This window comes from Corylus avellana, chromosome 11 (genome assembly GCF_965113065.1).
Source record: "Corylus avellana chromosome 11, dhCorAvel1.hap1.2, whole genome shotgun sequence".
Taxonomy (NCBI): domain Eukaryota; kingdom Viridiplantae; phylum Streptophyta; class Magnoliopsida; order Fagales; family Betulaceae; genus Corylus; species Corylus avellana.
The window spans coordinates 17,025,243-17,037,035 of record NC_142500.1 but is presented as its reverse complement, the minus strand read 5'-3'; the positions used below and the strand labels follow the sequence as shown (position 1 = coordinate 17,037,035).

General features: G+C 33.0%; 1 pseudogene; it reads left to right on the top strand.

The window, feature by feature from the left end:
- The first annotated feature begins 8,502 nt into the window (after positions 1-8,502).
- LOC148583167 (L10-interacting MYB domain-containing protein-like) lies at positions 8,503-9,613 on the top strand (annotated as a pseudogene).
- Positions 9,614-11,793: the final 2,180 nt, after the last annotated feature.

Here is an 11,793-nt window from a genome sequence, read left to right as displayed (position 1 = left end):
TCATGATACAAAATAGATTTTACAGATCTAATTGTATATATGTTGCCATGTATTTACAATTTTAGATAAAACAAAATGAAATTTGGACCATGAGAGATGTCCCAAGCACTTAGAAAAATAAAAAACAACATAAACACAATTTAGATAGATGAAGGAAATACAACTTCCAATTTGCCATATTAGCATACAATTAAAGAGTGACATTAAGAAAAGCTTGCAATTTTTCTTCAATTGTGTAATCAAATATGGCCAATATATATATATATATATATATATATTTGCTACAATTCTTCCTTGATTAAATAGATATAGACGTGCCCATGGATCGTAATAGGCACGTTCTTCCACTTTGGCCCCAACTATTAATTTAACTCTTGCGGGGAAAGAACTTCTATTGCTTTTGTAAGCAAATTTCCAATTTCCACACTCAGTTTATTTCCATGAAGCTAACAATTGCTTTTCAAATACTAATCAAAAAGTCTAGGCCGTGCATTATAAGTCAAATTTAAAGGATATTTAAGAGCAAACCAGTACTTGTCGGTGACAAAGACAAATCTGGTTTCCTTGCCGTGAGACTCTTGAAAGGAACTAAAAACATCATCGGTCCACACCACCTCCGGCCCCTAAAGAAGTTAATGCACGACAGAGGAAAGCGGAAAGGTAAGAGATTGAGTCACACAATTTAAAGACAATGAGAATTTTATAGAGTTTTAAACCCTAACTCTACCCTTAATTTGACTGATTTTGGGTCTAGCCTCTTATTAATATACAAAATAAGACTTTAGCTCTTAATTTCATGCACCGGAGCGTGTTCCTCATGTCCTGGGCAGTAGCCTCCTCCTGCCGCTCCTCCACTGCCACCACCGTCATCCCAACTCTTTACCACCACCATCTGATCTGCTGCAAGTACTGCATGTGCCAGAGCGTGAGTGTGGACCTCACGCGCCGGTGCGTGTTTCGCTTCCCCAGGATAGTGCACCCCTTCGACCGCTCCTCCACCTTTTTCACCGCCACTTGCTTGGTTTTTTGTTGTATTTCCGCTTGTTGTATTTATTTTTCTATGTTTTCTTTTGTTTCCATGTATTTCCTGTTGTTTTGTTTGGGATTTATGGGTTTTAGTCTCCACCTGGATTACAGCTTAATTTTGTAGCGGAGACTAGTGCTTCCGGAGACAGTACTCCCTTCCCTGACTAGTGGCTTCCCTATATTGGCTTCCTTCGGGAGGTGTTCTTTGCTGGGAGCGCAAATAGGTTTGGACCACATGGCAGTGGCGGAGAGAAAGGGGGGCGACCCAGGGGCGGGCGCCCCAGGTTAAAATAAAAAAAATAAAAAAAATAAAAAAAAAAAACAAGTAATTTTAAGTCGATAGTTGAAGGACACCCCTGGTAAGAAATTTCAAAATCCTTACTGCCCTGCAAAATATTTTTACCACCTTAAAAAAATAAAAAAAAATTCTCAAAACTCAACTCTTCAACACCAGCGGTCCAGCAAGGCAATACACTAAACAAAAGAAAGAAGACAAAAAAAATAATAATAATAATCTATATCCTAAATCCCTAACCCCTCTTCCCGACTCCAACCTATCCTGCGGCTCAAGAGCGTTTCGTTTTCACTTTTCAGACTTGCCGGCTGTCGAAACAAATCACCAACTTGAGAAATCCAATTCCATTGAAGTGTGGGGATTGTTATTCCCTCCAAAATCAAAAACAAAACCTCTGCTCTTGCACTGTAATAGGCTAATAACCGTGGACTGTGCAGCACTCACTCACTTGCTCACCGATTAGCGACAAATAACCAGTCCTACTCCTGGCTGTGGCTGTCCAGATCTGAGAGTCTGAGATCGAGAGTGGGAGAGTGACGACTCTGTAGTCTCTGTGAGTATTCTCCTCTTAACAGTTGCTAGCTTGCTTTATGCCTTTATTGTTTGTAAATATATGCAGTTCCTAGGGGATATAAATATATTTGGTTGGTAGCGCTTAGAAAAGTGAAAAAGAAAGAAGAAAGTGGAAGAATAGAATACTTTTTAGTTTGTTTGTTGCTTGCTGCAGAGGCTGTGCACAGCAGCACAAGAGTCCAAGACCCACGGTCCCCACAGCCTTCATTGCCTTCATTGTGTTTGTTCTTTGTACATGGTCATTGGTCAAATTTGTCATAATTCATTAATTCATAACTAAGAATTAAAGAATGACTCACAAAAAAATAAAAATTAAAGAATCAAAGAATGGTAAAGATTCAAAATACTGCTTGTTTTTTTCTTTCCCCAATTCAAAAACTTTATTATTTATTTATTCATTTTATAGATTGTAGTGGGGCGCTTCCATTGTAGATGCATATTTCTTTTTTAATTGGGCAGTATGCAAACTCTAATATGATTGACCGAAATTTATGGAGCATTTTAATTGTGATATATCTCTTATTTTCATCATTTTGTTTATCTTATTCTAATAAAAACAATATTGTTATTTTTTTTGTAAGGTGTGTTTTATATATTTTGGGATTTTGTCAAGCATTATTTTGAGATTTCAGTTGAAGCATTTTGAAGTTGATATGCTTAATCATCCGAAACTACAAAAATTGTCTTCCCATTGCGGAATTATGTCGAGGATTGATAGAGGCCGGAAAATCAGATACATATTATCTTATTGATAGATTGATTAGTCTTGTTTTGACTCTTCCGGTGTCTACAGCAACTACCGAACGAGCATTTTCAGCAATGAAAATTGTCAAAACAAGACTTCGTAACAAAATGGAAGATGAGTTTCTTGGAGATAGTTTACTTGTCTACATTGAAAGGGAAATTACTAAAAGCTTTGATTCAGATTTGATACTTGATGATTTTGTTGCTCTAAGGCCGCGTAGAATGCAATTTTAGGCCCTTTGTATTTTGTATTTTCCCTTTACTTTTGTACTAGTGCTTACATGGTAACTGATATATCAAATTAACATATATTTATGAAGTCGAATAAATATGCTTTTTGTGATACATATATTGTGATATAATTTCTTCTTCTTCTTTTTTTTTTTTAATTATATTTACCATAATACAATAAAAATATAATATATAAAGAGAAAAAAAAAATTATTTTATTATTATATTTTATTGACGCCCCCGATAGAATGAATTTCTGGATCCGCCACTGCCTCATGGGGTTCTTACACTTGTAATTAGGGTTTGTAAACCTCATGAGATTTATGACTCTTCATGCACTTCTTTTACTTTTAAAACCGCTTTATGCGGTCCTTTGGAGAGGACTAGGCTAATTATTTTAAGGGTGTCAATGTGGGCGGTTAGAAACTGCCCGCTAACCGCTATGACCACTAACTGCTAACCGCTTAACCGTATTAACCATTACCCGCCTAACCGCTATAACTGTCTAGCGGTTAGAGGTTATTGGGTTTACTAACCGTAACTGCTAACCGCTATGACCACTAACTGCTAACCGCTATGACCACTAACTGCTAACCGCTTAATCGTATTAACCATTAACCGCCTAGCGGTTAGAGGTTATTGGGTTTACTAACCGTAACCGCTAACCGCTAAGCATCTTTTTATATAATATATTTTTATAATTATAATTATAATAATATTTATACATATAACATAATCATTTGATCGTTAAATCACAATTTTTTTTTAGATAGTTAAATCACAATTTGAGTGTTAATATATTATCACTATAATTTATATGATTATATCACATGATCAATTAATCATTAAATCATTTGATTATATACTAACAAATTATATATATATAATATGACATAACTCATAAGTATACCAATTCATACTAATACAACAATTAAGTATCTAGAGACTTAGTTCTAATGTATGTTATAAACTTATAAGTCTATATATGTTATAAATTATAATTATACATATATGCATATGAATAATATAAATGTATAAGATTAATACTTAATCATATGATTCAATGACAATTCAAATACTTTATTCAAGTTAATCATATTATTAACGTACAATGATAATATAATTCGTATAATATCAAATTAAGTAATTTGCATTAGATTCAATAATGTGTTACTTATAACCACAATTGAAGTATTAATATATTATCATTCTAATTTATATGATTATATAATAACAAAGTATACATATATAATATGACATAAGTCATAAGTATACCAATTTATACTAATACAACAATTAAGTACCTAGAGATTTAGTTCCAATGTATGTTTTAAACTTATAAGTCTATATATGTTATAAATTATAATTATACATATATGCATATGAATAATATAAATGTATAATATCAATACTTAATCATATGATTAAATGACAATTCAAATACTTTATTCAAGTGAATCATATTATTAATGTACAATGATAATGTAATTCGTATAATATCAAATTAAGTAATTGACATTGAATTAAACAATTAGTTACTTATAAACACAATTGAAGTATTAATGTCTTATCATTCTAATTTTAGTAATATTATCACTATAATTGATATAATTATATCACATGATGAATTGATCATTAAATCAAATGATTATATAATAACAAATAATACAAATAATCATATATAATATGACATATAATCATGTATATGATATGTTTTATTTGAACTTCTTTTAAATGTTGTGTTGAACTTTTTTTATATGTTGTGTTGAATATATATATGTGTGTGTGTATGTGTGTGTTTTTTTTTTTTTTTTTTTTTTTTTAAAGTGAACCAGTTATGATTTAATATTTAAGAAATTTTTTTAAAGTACAAGTAAATGTAAATTTGGGGTCAAATATTTTTGATTTTTCAATATGGGCTCTTTTTATAACAATTGGGCCTAAGAAGACACAAAAAATACAAAAAACAAATGAAGGTAAAAAATGCTACACTAATAAAAAAAGCCTAAAAAAAAGCCCAATTTTGAAAAAACGGTTAGCGAGCGGTTGCCTATTTCACTAACCGCTAACCAGCGGTTAGCGGTTACGGTAAGTGAAATCTACTAAACGCTAAGGCGGTTATGGTTAGCGGTTATTAGCAATAACCGCTGCACCGTATTGACACCCATAAATTATTTGGCGAATTTCCTACTTTGTTCTGGTTACCTGTTTATTTCTATGTTTTGGTCTATTGTAGGGGAACGCAACCCTTTTCAGTATTTTGATCACTTCTAACCCTTTCCCAATATGATTAAAAAAAATGGTTAATAACTTTTTTGGTACCTGGGTTTTAATGTTTTTATTTTTTTCCCCCTAAGTTTTAAAAAAGACAAAACGAGTACCTCAGATTTTGAAAAAATACCGAATCACCACCTTCAGTTTGAAAAATTCTATGGGGGTGGCCGAACCACTCCCTAGGGATGACCAAACCACCCCCTGGGGGTGGCTGGCCACTCCCAATCTGACCTTAGGGGTGGCTCCTACGGCTGGTCTGGGGGTGGCCGAACCACCCCAAGGGCTAAAAAGGGGGTGGCTGAGAAGGTCAAACTGGGGGTGGCCGGCCACCACCCCCTGGGGGTGGTTCAGCCACCCCCATTGAATTTTTCAAACTGGAAGTGCTGATTCGGTACTTTTTTAAAATCTGAGGTACTAGTTTTGTCATATTTTAAAACCTAAGAAGAAAAAAATAAAAATATTAAAACCCAGGTTTCAAAAAAGTTATTAACCAAAAAAAAAAAAAATATGCCAATAACCTCATTAATTAATAAAAGGTGTAAATACTAAATACCTCCCCTGGGGTTTCACTTAATTTTTTTTCCCCTAAGAGTTTATTTTGTATTACAAACAAGAGGTCCTTCTAGTTTTGATAAAAGACAAAATTCGTTCTTCCGTCCATTAACCGTTAGTTGACCTAACGGAACTTCACGTTGACCAATTAGAAGCTGACATTTGGCATAAGTAGTCACGTCATCAGTGATGTTGTTGCACCTAATTAAATTTTTTTTTTTTTAAATTAAAATTAAAAAATATATATATTTTTTCATTATATATATATATATATATATATATATATATATATATATGTGGGGGTGGCTCGCCCACCCCGAATGGTGATTTGGGGGTGGTTTCGGCCATCCCCTTGGAGCCAAGGTACGGCCACCCCCAGTACCCATTGGGGGTGGTTTCGGCCACCCCCTTGGCTCCATGGGGGTGGCCGAGCCACCTCCAGTACCCACTGGGGTGGTTTCGGCCAACACCCATTTTTTTTTTTTTTTTTTTTTCAGTGAAAAAATATATTTTTTTAATTTTTTTTTAAATAAATAATTTAATTAGGTACTATGTCATTACTGAAGATGTGGCCACTTATGCTAAATGTCAGCTTCCAATTAGTCCACGTAGAGTTCCGTTAGGTCAACTAACGGTCAATGGACAAAAGAACGAATTTAGTCTTTTATCAAAACCAGAAGAACCTCTTGTGATACAAAATAAACCTTAAGGGGGATAAAAAAAATTAAGTAAAACCCCAATGGGGTATTTAGTATTTACCGCTTAATAAAACTAAAAGACCCAATTGTTTATTTCCTTGTAATGTGTCACAAGTTTTACTCACACAACTAGAGTGGTTATGACACTTGTTGTCACAATGTTAAATCACTTTTTTAAAATTTAAGCTAATACCATTGCAAAAAATAAAATAAAATTTTAATGACTCCCCATTAGTGACATTTTAAGGCCCCAAAACTTCACTAATGGGATGGTGATGTGTCATTAGTGACGTGAGTGACATGTCAAAAATTTAGGAGGTACTACTGGGATTTAGTGATGTGTAGAATGTTGACATGTCACTAATTAATGACGTGCCAATATCGACACGTCACCAAATTGGTGATGTGTCAAAAAGTAAAAAACAAAAAACGTATATATATATATATATAACCAGCCATGAGGCGGTAATGACAATAATATAATGAAATTAAAGAGCTTAAATTAAAACAATTGAGAAGCTGGAATCAAAAACTTAAATTCAAGATGGAATACAAAATATCTTACAAGAGTAAGGGTGCGTTAGGGAGTGTGATTTCAAAAAAATAATCTGAGATTTTAAACCAAATCGCAATTTTAGGGTGTTTGGGATTGCGATTTTAAAAACGTAAATTTTAAAATCGCAAAAAAATCTGCGATTTTCATAAGCTGATTAGATGGTGCTTTTTTGAAAAAGTGCGAATTTAAAACAAAATCGCGATTTCTAAAAAAAAGATATTTGGCGCAATAGTTACCTTTTTTTGAGCGGGAATGAAAAAAATACCAAGAATACCCACCTAAAATATATTAAAACCCTTTTTTCTCTTTTTTTTTTCTTTCTCTGTCTCGTTCATCCTTTCTCCGCCCAGTAGCAGTGTGCGTCGCTGTTGTTCATCTCTCCGCCCCTCTACCAGGTAATAATCTCACCTTAATATTTTCTTCCTCTGTATATAACTTATTTACTTTTGTAAAACTTTCCACTGTTTATATATGTGGTTTGTATGATTACTGTGCCTTTTTATATATGTGTTGCATTCTCTTCTCTATTTTTCCCACCAAACAAACAGAGATGGAGCAAATAATTCTGTCAAAATTCACATACAACACACATCCCACAAAAAAAAAAAAAAAAAATGGGTATTGTCAGTTTGTGATATATATATATATATATATATATATATATATATACCGTCTATTTTTTCTATGTATAAATGGAGGGACCTCTCTCTCCATCTCTTAGTGTTACACGCATCCCACAAAAAAAAAAGGGTATTGCCAGTTTGTGATATGCAAATAATTCTGTCAAAATTCACATACAACACACATCCCACAAAAATATATATATACATGGGTATTGCCAGTTTGTGATATTGGGTATTGCCAGTTTGTGATATATATATATATATACCGTCTACTTTTTCTGTGTATAAATGGAGGAACCTCTCTCTCCATCTCTCGGTGTTACACACATCCCACAAAAAAAAAAAAAAGGGTATTGCCAGTTTGTGATATATATATATACCGTCTATTTTTTCTATGTATAAATGGAGGGACCTCTCTCTCCATCTCTCGGTGTTATTTTTAATGGGTATTGCTAGTTTGTGATATATATATAATGGGTAATAAACAGTGAAATTTTGTGATTTTTTTTATTTTAATTTTTTTATTGTGCAGTGCACATAGAGACCGGAGTATTTTTCTGGATTATTGTGCACTGATTATTGTGCAGTGCACAGTGATCCGTTACTGTGCATTGCACAGTAACAATTTAAAATATTGACTTTTTAATTTTTTTTTTTTAGTGCTGTTTCGTTTCAATATTAGCATCAACTCCACATGTCCATATATGAAATATAGTGAAGGATAAATTCAAACATTATTTATATATTAAAGAAACTTGTGGCAACGTAAAGCTAAAAAATGACAAAAGTAAAGACTAAAATAAAGCTTTGATGGTTTATATATAGTTGAATGCTATACTTTTATGTTAATAATTCTTTTTGCTTTTATTGGTATATGAGATGGTTAATATATTAGTGTCTTACTAGATTTCTAAAATTATAATTTTGTAGATGGATAAACAAAATACGATATCCAATCCTAAACCTGAATCAAAACAAAGTAACTTAGATGCTAGAGCTCTTTGGACATCACAATTTACTACAATCTTTTGTGAACTCTGTGTGGATGAGGTGTTTCAAGGTAATCAACCAAATACCCACTTTACAAAACATGGTTGGAAGAATATTGAGGTAGCATTTAGAAATAAGACCGGTAAGTCATGGGAATATCGTAAGTTCAAGAATAAGTGGGACACATTGAAAAAAGATTGGATTGCTTGGAACAAATTGAAAGGAAGTGAAACTGGATTAGGATGGGACGCAACCAAAGGAACAATAGTTGCAACGAATGAATGGTGGGAAAGGAAGTTAAAGGTGTGTCTCTCATCATCAATTAATATGATTTTTTTAGTAATAGTTTGTATTTTTAGTTATTAATATAAGTATTTTAATTATGTAGGAGGTTCCTGAGGCTTCAAAATTCCGGGAAAAAGGTTTAGATAACCTTCATTTATTAGACATAATGTTCAGAGACACTGCGGCTACTGGAGAAAGTGCATGGACTCCCTCTTCAGGTTGTTAACCTACAAATTTTGAGACTCCTGTGGAGGTGTCAGATGACTCGTCTAGTGAGTTGAGTCCTCAATACAATCATGATGATATTGAGACACTTAGTCTTACACAGACACCTAATCCTACACAGCCATCTAATTCTACACAAACAGCTAAACCTACAGAGCCACATAATCCTACACAACCACCTAATCCTACACAGCCTCCCCAAGAAATGAGAAAGAAGCGAGTAGGTACTGTCATGCAAAGTAAAGGAAAGAAAGCAGGAACTGTGTCAAAGCTGCTACACGAGCTCAGCAAAATAAATAATGCTGTTGAGTTAAAGGCCACAAGTCAAGCAAATTCAAGTAATAGTATTCGTGATGTCTTGAAGCGTGTGTGCACCTTGGATGGTGTTGAGGAGGGTTCTGATTTCCATCGTATGGCAGCACATATCTTTCAGAATAAAGAAAAGAGAGAGGTGTTCGCTGTGTTGGAAAAACCACATTTGTAACTTAGGTTTCTAAAAGATGAAGCGAAATTGATAGACAACCGCCATTTCTTTACTTGATTAGCAAGTGGATAAATTTGCAATAAGACACTTGTTATTTTCGGTGTTGGGATGTTTGAACTATGTGTTTTTTTTTTATTATTATTATTACATTTGGGCAATGTAATTTTAGTTTATCCACTTGATATGACTTATGTTATTTTATATTTGAATAATGCAAATTTGATAAATGTGATTGTTGAACAATTTCTTTAAAAGATAGTTTTATGTGTTTTATCTTATTAATTGTTAATATTTTTTAGGTATCACTCACATGGACTATGATGATTATATGGATTATGGTAATGATGATCATTTTCATGATAATGATGAGAATGATGATGATGAAAATAGTGATGATGAATTTTACCATCTTGTTTTTGCTGGATGTCGTGCAGTAGTGACGTATGCCATTAAATACATTGATAAACAACCTTGTAGAAATTCTAAAGAAACTGGATATAGGTGGTTGATACATATGATGACTGGAAATGAGACTATATGTCATGATATGTTTAGAATGAAACCACGTATTTTCTTTCAATTATGTAATGTTCTGCAACATACATATGGACTTCAGCACACGAGGCATATTAGACTAGAAGAGTCAGTAGGTATATGTTTGTTTATTCTAGCACAAGGATCATGTAATAGAATGGTTCAAGAAAGGTTCCAACATTCTGGTGAGACTATACATAGACATTTTCATACAGTTCTGAAAGCGCTTAACCTAATGGCAATGGATCTCATCAAACCTTCTGATCCCACCTTCAGTGAAGTTCCCAAAAAAATTCGGCACAATCCATTGTATTGGCCACATTTTAAGGTACTTATTTTATTTGTTTATCAATATTGCTCAATGTGTGCTTACATTTTGTTAAAGTAGCTTAATAAGTATCTAAAATTTAATGACATGTGTATTTTAGGACTGTGTCGGTGCCATTGATGGAACACATATCCCAATTGTAGTTAGAGAGGATAAGAAAATTCCATACATTGGAAGGAAAGGAACACCAACTCAAAATGTGATGGCGGCATGTAATTTTGATTTACTTTTCACATTTATTATGGTAGGATGGGAAGGTGCGGCACATGATACACGTATTTTTTTAGATGCTATTCGTAAACCATCTGCAAACTTTCCTAAACCACCACCAGGTATAGTATTTTTTTTAATCTTATTGATTATGAATGCATATTGTTTATGTACATCTCATATATGGTTATTATTATCGTGTGTAGGAAAATATTATTTAGTTGATGCTAGATACCCCTTAATGAAAGGGTACTTGACACCTTACAAAGGGGAGAGATATCACCTTCCCGATTTTCGACGAGCTGGTCGAGGAAATGGGATAGAGGAGAGGTTTAACTATGTTCACTCATCACTTAGAAGTGTTATAGAGCGAACTTTTGGTGTGTGGAAGAATAGGTGGCATATTTTAAGGCAAATGCCATCTTATGATATTAACAACCAAATGCTCATTGTGGTTGCTACCGCGGTCCTTCATAATTTTATTAGAATACATGACAGAAAGGATAAGGGGTTTAAGTGGGATAAAGATAACTTCGATAATGATGATGATGATGATGTAAGGAGTAACAGTCAGGAAAACATTGACAATATACATGACGAGGAGATGAAAGTGGTTTGTGACAATATAGCCCGATCCGTTTGTGGGTTGTAAACAGTGCGTTGTTATTTATGTTTTAGGCTAATTTTTAATGTCCTTTAAGTTTTTTTGGTGATTTATCAAGTACTAATTTAAATTATTGGTGAATTATGTAACAATTAAATTTGATAAACAGTATTAGTTTATTTTGATGGATTGTTCTTGTATTTTTTATTATATGTCTGTTTGGAATATGTTTCAAGAAAAAAAAAATACAAAAACAAAAAAGCATATAGAAACAAGTAATATAGCAATATATAATTGCCTAAGTAGGAAACTCAAAGTTAATGTCAAATTATAAGTCATACTTTTGTTTGCATAGGTGTTAAAAATGGAGGCTTATAGACAATATTAGTTATTTTATTGTTATAAAGAAATATCCTTATTGGTAATTTGGTCATAAAACCGCAATTATATGCTAATGTTATCCAAACACTCATTTGATAAAAAAAAGTACTTTTTAGCATGTTTTACCAAACGCCTGTGCGATTTTAAAAACGCAATTTTTAAAATCGCACTTATTAAAAT